Source organism: Symphalangus syndactylus, chromosome X (assembly GCF_028878055.3).
Source record: "Symphalangus syndactylus isolate Jambi chromosome X, NHGRI_mSymSyn1-v2.1_pri, whole genome shotgun sequence".
NCBI classification, from domain to species: domain Eukaryota; kingdom Metazoa; phylum Chordata; class Mammalia; order Primates; family Hylobatidae; genus Symphalangus; species Symphalangus syndactylus.
This window is the reverse complement of record NC_072447.2, coordinates 100864435-100881553: the sequence shown is the minus strand read 5'-3', so window position 1 is coordinate 100881553 and position 17119 is coordinate 100864435.

Genomic DNA, 17119 nt, shown 5'->3' with positions numbered 1-17119 from the left:
TTCAGTTGCCCAACTAGCCCTCCACAAGTCTAGTGGTCTGCTTACCCAGATCATATTTTCTACTCATATACCATGATTAGCTACCACACCATGCTTTCCATTTTCTCTACCCTGATCATGACCAACGTGTATTCTCTTGATCAAAACATGCCAAGGCAAGAAGTGTGGCCAACCACCGGAAGTTCTTAGAGGTATGCTAGTATGCAGAGAAAGAACACTTATTCAGTAACTACAATGTAGTAGGCACTGTATCTGACGCTTTATGTGGTAGGAAAATAGCACCATTGTAGGCAACTATCGTGTCTATCCAGTTTGTTGTGAAAAGGTGACCATACTGGTCATTTGAATATGATTTTTGGTGATTATGATGATGAACTGTTTTTGTTGCCGAAGCTTCTGTTTATAGTGCTAAATTGTGAATGGGATTCATTTTCCTTAAGAGCAGCCAGAAAATATTCAGTGTAATACTGTTACCTTTATATTGTTTTTAGCCCTTTTCCCAGTCACTTTGGACAGTAGATTTTTCATTCCTGTTTATAAAAACTGAGGAAGAGAAAAAATATAACAAGGCAAATATCCTCAGCATGGTTATTTCTGATTGTTTAGTTTCTGTTGTTAGCATCCTGGATATACCGGGTGCTGAAATGAACATACAATTTCAAGAGAAGTTATATTTTGAAGCAATTAAAACATCCAATCTTTTTTTTTTTATTTTACTTTAAGTTCCAGGATACAAGTGCAGAACGTGTAGGTTTGTTACATAGGTATACATGTGCCATGGTGGTTTGCTGCACCTATCGACCTGTCATCTAGGTTTTAAGCCCTGCATGCATCTACTATTTGTCCTAATGCTCTCCATCCCCTCTCCTCCCAACCCCTTAACTGGCCCTGGTGTGTGTTTCTCCCCTCCCTGTGTCCATGTGTTCTCACTGTTCAACTCCCACTTATGAGGGGTGTTTGGTTTTCTGTTCCTATGTTAGTTTGCTGAGCATGATGGCTTCCAGCTTCATCCATGCCCCTGCAAAGGATATGATCTCATTCCTTTTTTATGGCTGCATAATATTCCATGGTGTATATGTGCCACATTTTCTTTAGCCAATCTATCATTGATGTGTATTTGGATTGGTCCCATGACTTTGCTATTGTAAATAGTGCTTCAGTAAACATATGTGTGCATGTGTCTTTATAGTAGAATGATTTATATTCCTTTGGGTATATACCCAGTAATGGGGTTGCTGGGTCAAATGGAATTTCTGGTTCTAGATCCTTGAGGAAACACCACACTGTCTTCCACAATGGTTGAACTAATTTACATTCCCACCAACAGTGCCAAAGCGTTCCTATTTCTCCACAGCCTTGGCAGCATCTATTGTTTCTTGACTTTTTAATAATCACCATTCTGACCAGCATGAGATGGTATCTCATTGTGGTTTTGATTTGCATTTCTCTAATGATCAGTGATAAAACATCCAATCTTTTTTTTTTTTTTTTTTTTGAGATGGAGTCTTGCTCTGTCGCCCAGGCTGGAGTGCAGTGGCGTGATCTCGGCTCACTGCAAGCTCTGCCTCCCGGGTTCACGCCATTCTCCTGCCTCAGCCTCCCGAGTAGCTGGGACTACAGATGCCTGCCACCAGGCCTGGCTAACTTTTTTGTATTTTTAGTAGAGACGGGGTTTCACCATGTTAGCCAGGATGGTCTCGATCTCCTGACCTCGTGATCCACCCGCCTCAACCTCCCAAAGTGCTGGAATTACAGGCGTGAGTCACTGCACCCGGCCAAAACATACAATCTTAAAAAAATCGTTTATTGTTTACAGTTCTATAAGGGCTGATTTGCAGACATAGAAATTGGTTGAAGGAAATTTATTTTTAGAAAATAGGAAGGAAGCTCCAACCCAGGGAGCAGGTAAATATTTTCATACTGACTTATAAGACAAAGAAAAGGGGATGGAGATAAGACCACTTGTAAGTAAAAGAATATCTGACTCAAGGTTATTCTTAAATAACTACACAATTCATTTATAGGTTTATTTTTGTTCATCTATTTTTCTTTCTACTGTATTATTATGGTGTGTGTCACTAAGACATAGGTATAACCTGGAATTGCATTATTGAAGTTGTTTTTTCACTTACCTTTCTAAGATAATTACCTTTGTACTAGACAGTTTTAAAAATCAATTAAATATTCTTGGCAATAGTCAGTAACAATTAATAATACAACTCACGTTAACAAACAGTTACTCAACTTAGCAAAAATAACTATTTTATAATGCCCTCAAATACTAAGAAAAGCATTTGGACTAAGAAAAGCAAATATAAAGTATATTTCTTGAAGGATATAATTTAAAATAACTGCTCCTTCTTGGTAAAGTTGAGAATAGACTCTGTCAATACCAATGACTTCAACTGAAGGTAACAATGAATGAAGCTGTCATCAATTATTTTAAAATCACAAGGTCTCTAAATATTCTCATGTGTCATTGGTTTGTATAGAGGCTTGATTGATTTATCTTGTCCATTGTCACATTCTTTTTAAAAATTTTTAATTTTTAATTTTTGTGGGTACATTGTAGTTGTATGTATTTATGGAGTACATGAGATGTTCAGATACAGGCATGCAATGCATAGTAATCTCATCCAGGTTAAGTGGAGTATCCATCACCTCAAGCAATACTCTGGTTTCTCTTCAGATTTTACAAATCTTTTGCCTTTCACTGTCGTATTCTTGGGGTACCAAGAATCCTGTCGAATATTACTTGATGGAATGACAAGTACTATGATATACCAATTCTAATGATATAAATATTTCAACTCTTTTGATTCTGATCCATACTTGTTAATGATTGCCCACTAATAAATGGTCGAAGAAAGTCTGGCTATTTTGTTGTTGTTGTTGTTGAGATGGAGTCACATTCTGTCACCTAGGCTGGATTGCAGTGGCACGATCTCAGCTCACTGCAAACTCTGCCTCCTGGGTTCGAGCGATTCTCATGCCTCAGTCTCCTGAGTAGCTGGGATTGCAGGCTTGCACCAGCATGCCCGGATAATTTTTGTATTTTTAGTAGAGACAGGGTTTCACCATGTTGGCGGGTGGGTCTCGAACTCCTGATCTCAAGTGATCCGCCCGCTTCTGCCTCCCAAAGTGTTAGGATTACAGACGTGAGCCACCGCACCCGGCCAAGTCGGGCTATTAGTAATTGTCTAAAGTTTTTTATACATAAAATGAGAATAGTCACTGAAGGTGTTGGTTGGATAGACATGTGGAATAACCAATACAAATGAATTACTAAGACATTTGCAAATATGAAAATTCTATAATAGATATTAATAATAGTTTTAGATAGACACTCATAATTGTAACTTTGGGTGAATATCTTCTGGGTTACTCCTCCTTTGCATTAGAGTTTGCTCAAATCTTTCCCAAACAGCTCCCTCTTCATTGGCATCTTTAATGCTATTTGACAGAAAGAGTCAAAACCTTTCCTTCAACAGAATGTTCAGTAACCTTCACCAAATAACCACTAATTAAGCAATTAAAGTAAATTTAAGGAAAAAAGAATTTCGAAAAGAGAATAAAATTAACTCAAAAGATAGTTTAAAAATAGTTTTCTAGCACTTCAGTCATTATTGACCAAAAAGTTCCTAGGGGATATTAACAATGCATTTGATAGTTGCCAAGGAAACCTTAACCTTTCCTGAGAATGTCTGCCCTTCTGCATTGTACCTGATTGTCAGAATAACTTCAGCAACTGATTATAACTGAGCCATTTTCAACATCAAGCTTTTTCTTGTCAACCTCTTTTCAAAGTACAAGCACGAGTATTCAGGGTGTCTTGCTCTGTATCTGTATTTATATTTCTGAGGATTAGTACTTCAAATATGAATGTTCTTTATACCAATTTCCCCAATCAGTCCTCACCACCACGTAAGATAAATCAATCCTAGTTTAGAGACAAGGAAACTGAGGTACCACAATGTGTTTATTGTGTAAGAATGATTCCATCATAAATCTTGCTAGCTTCCTTTATTCAGAGCGCAACTGAACAAATATCTAGCACTACTTAAAAAGCCTGTGTTTTCATGTATGTTGATAAACTATAAATCTTTGAGGTGATGGAAAAAGCATCAGATAGGGAGTCAGGAGACCTGGTAAACCAAGTGTGTGACATTGGCTGAGCTAACAGGTCTCTCAATTTCTTCATCTCTTAAATGGCAGTGATACCATCCATTTCATAGGGATGCTGGGAGAATTAAATGACAGTGTATGCAGAACACATTACATAATTAACATAGTAAGCACCCAAAATCTAGTGAGTACTCTTATTGTTTAAGGGGTATATATCATATCAATAAATACTCTGTTTTCTAAATACTGACTTGAGGATTGTGATCTATAGAAATATATGATGGGGTTAGGACAACAACATATCTGATATTAGAATCATGCTGGAAATTCCAAGACATATGGCCATCATAGACATCGCGTAATACTGCACGGGCAGGGTGGGAAGGGAATTACTACTTATTTATTATAATGCCAGACACTGTGCTAAATACTTTGTGTTCTGTTCTTGCATTAAATCCTCACAATTTAATGAGATGGGTGGTGTTATTATCTCCACATGTATAACATTATTAGGCTTTAAAATAAGAAAGGGAGCACAAATGTACTCTTCGGGGGAAACCTGCACAATTAGTTTTCTCTGTACTAGAGCAAATTAAAAGTTTATATCCATGCAAATTATACTAATAACCTGTGCAAGTCCATACACAAGTTGCTTAATAACAACGGGAAAAGAAAGACAGGAAGCAGTGATGTAGTAAGTAGAACATTGCTTTGTATGTTTATGAAGATTCAAGATAAAATGAACACAACAATCTAGATTGAAAACTGAGTGTTTCTATTTTTTAAATCTACCATTGTTAAAACAAATATTGAATTATTTGTGTGTGTGAAAATTCAAGCAAAAGCCAAACCTAACAAAACAGAAACCACCCACTCCTAACATTTGTCCCTAGATTATCCAAGTCCCTAGGTTGTCTTTATTTGTGGCTAAGCATGCTATAAAGGAGGACGCTTGCATTCATTTATAGGCATCATGTAAATGTGAAGATGCTAAGAAAATATGACTAACATTATGTTGAGAACCAACAAAATGAGCACTTTCTCAAGCTTCTTTCATGTTATGTCTTGTGCAGATATAGAAGTTTTTTTTTTTTTTTCTGGGATCTATGAGTGAGTCTAAGATGATTTTTTATTGTGGTAAAGTATGCATAAAATTAACCATTTGAATTGTTTATAAGTGTACAACTCAGTGGCATTAAATACCTTGACCTGTTGGGCAGCCATTACAACTATTTATCTCCAGAACTTTTTCATCATCCTAAATGGATACTCCATACCCATTAAACAATAACTCCCGGTATCTACCTCCTTCCAATCTCTGATATCCATCATTCTACTTTCTGCTCCTATTAATTTTACTATTCTTGATAACTCATATAAGTGAAATCATACATTAATTGTCCTTTTGTGTCTGGTTTATTTCATTTCACTTAGCATAATGTTTTCAAGCTTCATCCAGGTTTTAGAATGTATTAAATTCTATTCATTTTTAAAGCTGAATAATATTCCATTGTATGTAAATAACATGTTTTGTTTATCCATTCATCTATTGAAGGACATTTGGATTGTTTTCACTTTTTGGCTTTTGTAAATAATGCTGCTTTAAATATTGGTGTACAAATATCTTTTCGAGTCCCTGCTTTCAATTATTTCAGGTGTGTACCCAAAAGAAATGCTAGATTATATAGTAATTATATGTTTAAATTTTTGAGGAACTGCTATGCTGTTTTTCACAGTGATTGCACCATTTTACATTCCACTAGCAATGCACAAGGCTTCCAGGTTCTCCACATTCTCATCAACACTTGTTATTTTCTGTTTTTTAAAAATAATAGTCATGCTAATAGGTGTGAAGTATAATAGTATCTTACTGTGCTTTTGATTTATATTTTCCTAACAGTTAGTGCTGTTGAACATCTTTCATGTCCTTAGTGACCATTTGCATATCTTCCTTGGAGAAATGTCTATTTGAGTCCTTTGCCCATTTTTGAATTTTTGTTGTTGTTGTTGAGTTGTAGGAATTCTTTATATATTCTGGATCTTAACCCTTATCAGATATATGATTTGAAATTTTTTTCTCCCATTCTGTCATTGCTATTTCATTTCAGAGTATCTGTTGGTACACAAAAGTTTTAAATTTTGGTGAACTCCATTTATCATTTTTTTATTTAGTTGCCTGTGTTTGTGGTGTCATATCCAAGAAATCATTGTCAAATCTGATGTCTTGAAGTTTTTGCTCTCTGTTTTCTTCTAAGAATTTTATAGCATTAGCTCTTATATTTAGGTGTATTATATTGGTATATTATACGTGTTTACGTTGATTCTCATGTGTTGAAACATCCTTGCATTCCAGTAATAAATCCCACTTGTTCTTGTTGTAGAATCCTTTTAATATGCTGCTGAATTTGGTTTGATAGTATTTATTAATATTGGAATATTTGTACACCAACGTTCATAAGTGATTTTGGTTTGTAGTTTTCTTTTCTTGTGGTGTCTTTGTCTGGTTTCGGTATCAGGGTAATGCTGGACTCATAGAATGAATTAAGAAGTGTTATCTCCTCTTCAGTATTTTGGAAGGGTATGAGTAGGATTGGTATTCATTTTGGTTTCTTTTACATGTTTGATAAAATTAATCAGGTAAGCTGTTCGGTCTAGGGCTTTTCTGTGTTGGGAGGTTTTTGATTCAATCTTCTTAATAGTTATAAGTTATGAAGATTTTTTATTTCTTCATGATTCAGTCTTGGTAGGTTGTGTATTTTTAAGAATTTGTCCATTCCATGTAGGTTATTCAATTTGTTGGCATGCAGTTGTTTATAGTACTCTTTTATAATCTTGTTTAAAAATTTCTTTAAAACCAGTAAGGAATGCCTTCACTTTCATTTTTGATTTTAATAATTTGAGTTTTCTCTCTTTTTTTTCATAGTCAAACTAGGTGAAGACTGTTATATTTTATCAAAGAACCGACTTTTGGTTTTCTTGATTTTTTTTCTGTTGTTCCCTATTCTCTATTTTATGTTTCTCCACTTTAATCTATTATTTCCATCTTTCTGCTAGTTTTGGGTATAGTCTGTTGTTTTACTGGTTCCTAATGGTGTAAATTTAGGTCGCTGCTTTGAAATTTTTCTTCTTTTTTAAAGGTAAGTGTTTACAGATATAAATTTCCTCTTACTGCTTTCATTGTCTCTTGTATACACTTTGGTATGTTGTTATTTTTGTTTTCACTTGTTTCAAAATATTTTCTAATTTCCCTGTGATTCCTTTCTTGACATATTGGTTATTTAAAAGTGTGTTGTTTAATTTCCACATACTGGTGAATTTTCCAATTTTCCTTCTGCTGTTGATCGCTAGTTTCATTCCATCATGATTGGAAAAACTTCAGACCAATATCCTTGATGAACATCAATGCAAAAATCCTCAACAAAATATTAGCAAGTTGAATCCAGCAGCACATCAAAAAGCTTATCTGCCACAATCAAGTAGGTTTCATCCCCAGGATGCAAGGTTGGTTCAAAATATGCAAATTAATAAATGTGATTCATCACATAAACAGAACTAAGGACAAAAACCACATGATTATCTTCATAGATGCAGAAAAGGCTTTTAATAGCCATTCATTTAAAAACTCTCATCATTTAGCATTAGGTATATCTCCTAATGCTGTCCCTCTCCCCTCCCCCCACCCCACAACAGTCCCCAGAGTGTGATGTTCCCCTTCCTGTGTCCATGTGTTCTCATTGTTCAATTCCCACCTATGAGTGAGAACGTGTGGTGTTTGGTTTGGTTTTTTGTCCTTGCGATAGTTTACTGAGAATGATGGTTTCCAGTTTCATCCATGTCCCTACAAAGGACATGAACTCATCATTTTTTATGGCTGCATAGTATTCCATGGTGTATATGTGCCACATTTTCTTAATCCAGTCTATCGTTGTTGGACATTTGGGTTGGTTCCAAGTCTTTGCTATTGTGAATAGTGCCGCAATAAGCATACGTGTGCATGTGCACATGTACCCTAAAACTTAAAGTATAATAATAATAATAATAAAGAAGTTAAACTACAGAAGATTGTAAAAGATGGTAATAATTAATTTAGCAAAATAACGGACTACTTAAAAGTTTGCAAAATGTTGGAAATAGTAGTGTTTTCTTTCCATGTTACTCTGCTTGGAGCACAAAGAGATTATTCCGAATTTGCACCAATAAGTAATTGTGTGTACTGTTGTCTCCATAATAAAGGTATACAAAGGATTTGTAAATAGAAAAAAAAACTCTCAATAAAGTGGGTATTGAAGGAACATATCTCAAAATAATAGAAGCCATGTATGACAAACCCACAGTCAATATCATACTGAATGGGCAAAAGATAGAAGCATTCCTCTTGAAAACCAGCACAAGACAAGGATGCCCTCTATGACCACTCCTATTCATTGTAGAATTTGAAGTTCTGGCCAGGGCAATCAGGCAAGAGAAAGAAATAAAGGGCATCCAAATAGGAAGAGAGAAAGTCAAACTATCCCTGTTTTCAAATGATATGATCCTATATCTGGAAAATACTAGTCTCAGCCCAAAAGCTTCTTAAGCTGATAAGCAACTTCTGCAAAGTCTCAGGATGCAAAATCAATGTGCAGAAATTGCTAGCATTCCTATACGACAACAACAGTCAAGCTGAGAGCCAAATCACAAATGAACTCTCATTCAGAATTGCCCCAAAATAAAAAATACCTAGGAAGACAGCTAACTAGGGAGGTGAAAGATCTCTACAATGAAAACTACAAACCACTGCTCAAAGAAATTAGAGATGACAAAGAAATGGAAAGACATTCCATGCCCATGGATAGGAAGAATCAGTAATGTTAAAATGGCCATACGGCACAAAGCAATTTATAGATTGAATGCTACTTCTATTAAATTACCATTGACAATCTTCACAGAAACAGAGAAAACTATTTTAAAATTTATATGGAACGAAAAAAGAGCTGAATAGCCAAGGCAATCGGCAGCGAAAAGAACAAAGCTGGAGACATCATGCTAACTGACTTCAAACTATACTACAGGGCTGCAGTAACCAAAATAGCATGATACTGATAGAAGAAGAGACACATAGACCAATGAAACAGAATAGAGAAACCAGAAATAAGACCACACACTTACAACTATCTGATCTTCAACAAACCTGACAAAAACAAGCAATGGAAAAAGGATTCCCTACTCAATAAATGGTGCTGGTACAACTGACTAGCCATATGCAGAAGATCAAACCTGAAGAGCTTCTTTACACTACATATAAAAATTATTTCAAGATGGATTAGAGACTTAACTGTACACACCTTCATGTGGAAAGCCACAAAATCACCACCAATTAGCATTTAATTATCAAGAATTAGAACATTTACCGACTGTGAAAAACATTTCACCTTTACAAATTCTGCCTCCCTCAGGTGATTCTGAGCAGCTCTCGAGTAGGCATAACTGTGATGCATCCATCTGGTGATAATGACACAACTATGTTAGAATTTGAATGTCAAGATCCTGTGCAGAAGGATATAAAGATTAAGAATGCAGATTCATGGAAAAGCTTAGGCAAACCAGTGAAACCATTAGGTATACTGAAATCCTCAGGTGAGCTCTTCAACCAATTTAGAAAAGCAGCCATAGAAAAGGAAGTAAAAGCTCGGACCCAGGAACTGTACGAAGACATTTGGAACAAAAGACAAAGGAACCAAAGGCATCTCAAGAAAATCAGAGGGATCTGGGAAATTAATTGACTGTAGAATCTTTTTCAGATAAAATGCAAAACAAGTGCTATGGAGAAGAGCAGAAAGAACACCAGCAGTCATTGGAAGCTCAAGATAAATGCAAACTCTGGTTTCTCAAAGACCGTAATTTAACAAGGGAGAAAGCACAAGAGTGGAGAAGGAGAGAAGCAATGGCGGGTACCATTGGTATGACTCTTCAAAGAGACATTATGACAATGTTTGAAAACAACTTTGATTAAAACTCAGTTTTTAAATTAACCGTCAACTTAAAAATGAATGATAAAAGATCAAAATGCATATGGTAAAATGATTGCTTTCAGATAACAAGATACCAATCTTATTTTGTAGTTTGACCACTCTAAAATGATTAAATGGTTTTCACTTCAAAAAAACAAAAAGAAAAGACAACTGTAAAACCCAAAACAATGAACACCCTGAAAGACAACCTAGGCAATACTATTTAGGACATAGGAATGGGCAAAGATTTCATGATGAAGATGCCAAAAGCAATTACAACAAAAGCAAAAATTGACAGATGGGATCTAGTTAAACCTAAGAGCTTCTGCATAGCAAAAGAAACTATCAATAGAGTAAACAAACTACAGATTGGGGGGAAATTTTTGCAAACTATACATTTGACAAAGGTCTAATATCCAGCATCTATGAGGAATTAAACAAATTTACAAGAAAAAAAAAAAAACAAACAACCCCGTAGAAAAGTGGGCAAAAGACAGGAGCAGCCACTTTGCAAAAGGCATATGTGTGGCCAACAATCATATGAAATAAAGCTCAACATCACTAATCATTATTGGAATGTAGATCAAAGCCACAGTGAGATACCATCTCACACCCGTCAGAATATCTCTCTTTCCACACACGTACCATCTTATTTTTCCTGAACTGTTTCAGAATGTCTTGTTGATGCGATTCCTCTTCTCTCTAAATACTTTATTGGATATTTTCTAAGAATAAGAATTCGCTTACTTGATCATATAACACTTACCAAAATGAACAACTTGACGTTGATATAATACTATTATCTAGTGTATAGATGTTACTGAGTTTTTGCCAATTGTCCTAATACAGTCCTTATAGCAAAAGAAAACTCAGAATTATGTATTGTGTTCAGTTGTGTTTTGTATTGTGTTCAGTATCTTATTTTATTGGGAAAATTTTGAGTCTTTATTTGTATTTTACAACATTGGCAGTTTTGAAATGTATAGGTCTGTTATTATGTAGAATGTCTCTCCATTTGGGTTTATTTTTTGTTTCTTATGATTAGTTTTATCTTAAGCACTTTTGGCAGGATCACCACAGAAGCAATTCTGAATTCTTAGTGCATCATATCAATAGGGTACGTGAAATTGATTGGTCCCATTACTGGCAATGTTCACTGGCATCATTTTGTTGCAATGGTGTCTGCAAGGTTTCTCTACTATAAAGTAGTTAACAAGTATCTTGTGGGGATATACTCTGAGACTATGTAAATATCCTGTTTAGAACCAAAAACTTGGAAACATGTCAATACTGGAGATTGTTTAAATTATGACATATACAATGGAATACAATACAATCACTGTAAATAATGTTTTATGAGAATGTTTAAACTGTGAAAATATGTTTATTGTGCTATGTTAAGTGAAAATAAAAGCTGGTTACAATGCAGTAGGTACACTATTGTCTCATAATTTGCACATACATACTCCAAGCCTGGACAGATATATGCCGCTGTAGGTTGGGTTTCCTAGAAAGCAGACTCAGGAATGGATATGAGCAAGAAGGATATTTACTAGGGAATACTCTCAGGTTCAATTCCTGTATGGGGGAAAGGAACAAAATGTGACTGGGTAGAGGGAGAAGTTTTGCTGTGGCTTTGGCCACAGCAAGTAGTCATTTGATTACACAGGCATGGCTCTTTCTAAATTGAGGAAGAGTTCCAGAATTGAGGAAGGGGGAAAAGTGGAGAAAAGAGGGAAAGGGAAACCATGGGGCAGTTGGGGAGTCTTTGTAACGACACAGAAATTAGTCATTGTATGTAGACTGCCCCCTTGGAAAGGGCTGTGACTTTAGGCTAGGTGTCACTCCTCAGCCAATGAAATTTCCAGAGAAGGCTGAAAGTGGAAAGCTGGCAGTCACAACCTTTCTAATAGTTTGAAGGATAAATCCCTGAAGGGGAGATTGGGTGGCACATCACAGCATCCATGGCATGTACCATAATATTGCTGATGCAATTACTAATTATTCTATTTTCTATTTTGCCTGTATATGTTACAAACGTTTCAAAATAAGCAAGTATAATACTTACAATTAGAAAAACATCAATAAAACTTTTGTTTTCCAAAGAGAAAATTGCTGCACTGTTTTAGAAAGGAAATACTATGTATGCTTGTGGTCCTGGGACAAATATTTCTTTAGAGTTAGGATGGCATAATGAGCTTTGGTGCTGTGTGAAACTGGTGTCAAATCCACTCTACTTTATGGCCTTCAGCCTTAATATCTTACTTGATATCTCAGAGTTTCATATTTCTCATTTGTAGTGGGAGAAGGCTGAGTGTGTGGTGGAGGGCTAGGTTTTGGGAGAGGGATAGCTGATACCTATCTTGTGAATGTGAAAATTAGAGATAATACTGATAAAGTGCCTGTTACATAGACCTCAATAGACATTATTTGTTCATTTGTTTAGATTGTATATTTTGTTAAGGCCTCCGGATTTTGCCATTTGTTTTAAAATATTATCTATACACATATCTTCCCAAACGTTATCTCTCTATAAAAGCCTAGAATAACTAAAAATGAAAGTTTTTTTTCAAAAATGTTCAATTTTAGAATCTATCAGGAACAGAGGCAAGGCATTCTCTAGGAATTTTCTTAACCCTTTATTTTCAACTAAATGCTCATATATCAAACAAATGAACCGAGAGCAAGGGAAAAGCAATAGATTGTGCTCTGCCATGTACAGGACAACTTTCTAGATTTAAGGGTATATAATTTTTCTTGGTATTGTTCAATACTGCGTTGATTTAAAAATGTTCCTTTAATACCATGTTTTAAGCATCATAGTATAATCAACCTTCTGTACAAAATTTAAATCCTCATGACTACTTGTTGAAAAATTTGTAAGAAAGCACAATGTGGTCAATTAAAACAAAATGACTTAAATGCAGCTTTGATATGCTGAGCAATATTAATTTCAATTAAAGCTTAGAAAATTTTGTTGTGATTTTTATGTCATGCATTTCTGGCCACTCTCACTACCTCTGTGAAAATTCTAGTCTAATTTTCATTCTATAAATTGTATTTTCTCTTTAATGCATTTAATTATCACTCTAAATCATTGACTTGAGCTGATGAATAATAAAACTAAAATTTCATATTGGTATCAGTTTATATCTCTATTTGTCAGATATGTTCAGCAATGCTCCTTGAGCCAACCTGAGGAGTAATGGTGGGAAAGATTGTTCATAAGCTTTCAAACCTAGTACTGTACAGTGAGGACTTTCTGTGTTTTGGAGCTTTGCCCCTTTTCAAAAATTACTAGGTTATAAACATTCCACTCAATTTAACCGTAGATACAACATAATATTTAGAAAGGATTGGATAATTAATTTGTCAAATAACTGGGCACTTTGTTAAAAAAGCAAAATGTTACTAATTTACAAAATCGTCAGTCAAATCAGTTGCTTAATATTATGTAGAAACATAACATTTGAATGCATTTTGCAGGTTTAATACATTATGGTAGCATCATATATGTATAGTATAATAATTTACAATAATTTACTAATATCTATTTGTAATGGATAATTTTGCGTGCCAACTTGAGTGAGCCATGGAGTGCCCAGATACTTGGTCAAACATTATTCTGAGTGTTTCTGTGAGGGTGTTTTAAAATGAGATTGATATTTTAATTGGTAGACTGAGTAAAGTAGATTGCTTTCCCCAATGTAGATGTGCTTCATCCAATCAGTTGAAAGCCTGAATAGAACAAAAGTCTGACTCTTCTCCAAGTAAGAATTTTTTCTGCCTGACAGCCTTCAAACTAGGGAATCAGCTTTTTTCCTGCCTTCAGACTTGAACTGAACCACTGGCTCTCCCTGGGTCTAGAGCCTGCTGGCCTTCAGACTGGGACTACACCATCAGCTCTCCTGGTTCTCAGGCCTCTGGATTCAGACTAGAACTAAACCATCTGCTCTCCTGGGTCTCCAGTTTGATGACTCACCCCACAGACCTTGGGACTTGTCAGCCTCCATAATCACATGTCAATTTCTTGTAATAAATCTCTTTCTATAGATATCCTAATGGTTCTGCTTCTCTGGAGAACTCTGACTAATACACCATTATAATAACATAATTAGTCATATGTTTAGTGTTTATAATATGCCATTCACCAATGTTCAAATAATCAAAACATTTAATCCTCAAAACATTTTGAATGAAATATGTTTTTTTCTTGTGTCCATTATTAGAGCAGGAAATGAGGCTTGGAAAGGATGAACAACTATAAAATTCTGCACTGTTAATAAGTATTGAAGCTGGTATTCAAGCCCAGGATGCCCCATTCTAGAGGTACTATGTGTAACAATATGCTGTATGATAGCTCCTTCACCTTTAAAAATTACAGCAGGTAACCTTAGGAAGAAGTGACAAAGTGTATTTATCAAATATTTTCTTGGGTCCTCCCTTTAATGGATATCAGATATTGAACAGGTGGGTTTGTGTTTACTGTCTTATTGGAATTTGACTTGCACTTTTAGGCCAGAAGTTTAACCATTTCCTGACTTTGTCTTTACAACAGCCCTGGGAGTAAAATATACACAGATGTTATCCCTTTTATGAAATTGGCCCATACATAAAAGGCAACACAAATCAAGCTGAGACTAAGCCTCAATGTGCCTGATTCTTTGGAAAAAAATATCTATTCAAATTATTTGCCCATTTTTAAATTAGGTTATTTGGTTTCTCTCTCTCTCTCTCTCTGTGTGTGTGTGTGTGTTTGTTTTCCCAACAGCATATGTCAAAGAGACTATCCTTTCTCCATGGTGTATTTTTGGCACCCTTGTCAAAAATTAGCACATATAAATGACCATCACATATATGGAAAGGTGCTTGACATTACTAATAGTTAGAGAAATGCAAATCAAAATCACAATGAGATATCACCTCACACTTGTAAGGATTACTATTAAAAAAAACAACAAAAGATCACAAGTATTGGTAAGGATGTGGAGAAATTGGAACCCTTATACACTGTTGGTGGGAATGTAAAATTGTACAGCAGTTATGGAAAACAGTATAGAGGTTCCTCGATAAATTAAAAATAGAAATACCATATGATTTAACAATCCTACTTTTTGTGTGTTTATCTAAAAGAATTGAAATCAGGATCTTGAAGAGATTTGCACTCCCATATTTATTGTAGCATTATTCACAAAAGCTAAGATGTGGAAAAAGCCTAAATATCCACCAACGAATGAAAATATAAAGAAAATGTGGTATGTACATATAGTGGAATATTACTCAGCCTTACAAAAAAGCAATTGTGCCATATGTAACAACATGGATAAACCTAGAGCAGATTGTGATAACTGAAATAAGCCAGTGACAGAGGGACAAATACTGCATGATTTCATTTCTATGAGGTATCTAAAATAGTCAAACTCATGGAAACAGATAGTAGAATGGTGGTTGCTGGTGGCTGCAGGCAAGGGAAAATGGGAAGTTGCTATTCAATAGGTGCAAAGTTTTATTTTGCTATACGAATAAGTTCTAAAGATCTGCTCTACAACGTGGTGCCTATAGTTAACAATACTGTAATGTACACTTAAAAATTTAAGATGGTAGATCTCATATTAAATGTTCTTAGCACAATAAAAAAAGTGCTTGATACTTACTATAATTTTCTACTGTGTGTAGGCATAGTGCACTTCATTTAGCTCAAATAAATGCAAACACTGGGTAATTTAGGCTAAATCTAGAAATTTGAAGCCAAATATATTGCTAAGTATTATTGGACTTATTATTATTCTTTGAATGGTTCCTCAATGACCCTTCAAGTAAATCAGCCATTATTCCTTTTCAAAGCTGTCTAGAGGATTGATTTTGTTGGTGTAGAAGTAGCTAATCAGTCCATCATTGAATGTCCACACTTCCTATTACAAACACTCCATATTGGTTTTATCACTGTGATTTGGCAAGAATATAAAATTCTGGGTAGTTTTCATTGTGATGAGGGCAGGTCACCTGCATTTCAGCTTTGAAAAGTTACAACTTTGTGAATAATTTAATGGTTGCTATAGTTTGTGTCCAATAAAAGCTTAAAATAACATAGATTTCTTCCTGACTCCTTCTACGCATAGATGATACTCATATGTAATTTGAAACTTTTTCAGTATATTTGTTTTCTACTTTCAAAATTTTTCATATTGTCTACTGAATTGCCTGCATTTTTGAATTATAGAGAAGCAAGCCACAACTTCACTTGTGTTTGAAACTGCCTTTCGATAAATGGGCATAAATGCATTTTATGATGACCAGTTTATTTTAGAAATGCACCCAGATTTCCTGTTTTTAAATTGCACAGTGATTTCTTGATGGCAGTGTTTGCCTGAATGGACTGAAAATACATGGGCAATTCAGAAGACATAACCACCTTGAACACGTTTCTTGAAAGCCTCGTGGCTTCTAATTTCTCTTAGGTTAAATAAGAGTTGACTGCCTCATTTACCACAGCAGCCAGACTCAGCCTGAAGGGCAGCTGGTCATCCAGGTATCTTAGACGGTAACAAATGTAGTCGAAATATAGTGCCTTAAGTTTCACTATTACCTATTAAAATCCCTCTAGAAAACTTTTCAATATTAATTAAAACACAAATATTCCTGGACCATGTAATGCTACTATTACTTTAGATATTTAAATTTTCAGAAGTGAAGAGGATTTTTTTCTTAATTGACATTTAGCTTGCATTTAGTGTATATAATCACCAGAGAAGTGAAGAGAGTATTAACATATATTGGTGCCTAATAAATCCCACGTGCTCTACCAAACATTTTAATTTGATATACGATAAATGCATTCAATTTACATAAGAATTGTACAGTTAAAACTACTTATAGAAGAGTCTCTGTCTCTCCCAACATCCATATTAGCAGTTCTTAAGGAACAAAGAAGCTTTGCCTGAACTATGTGCCCATTGCTCAACTATCTTTGAGAGTAAGGAAGTAGAATACTCTGCTTGACCGTA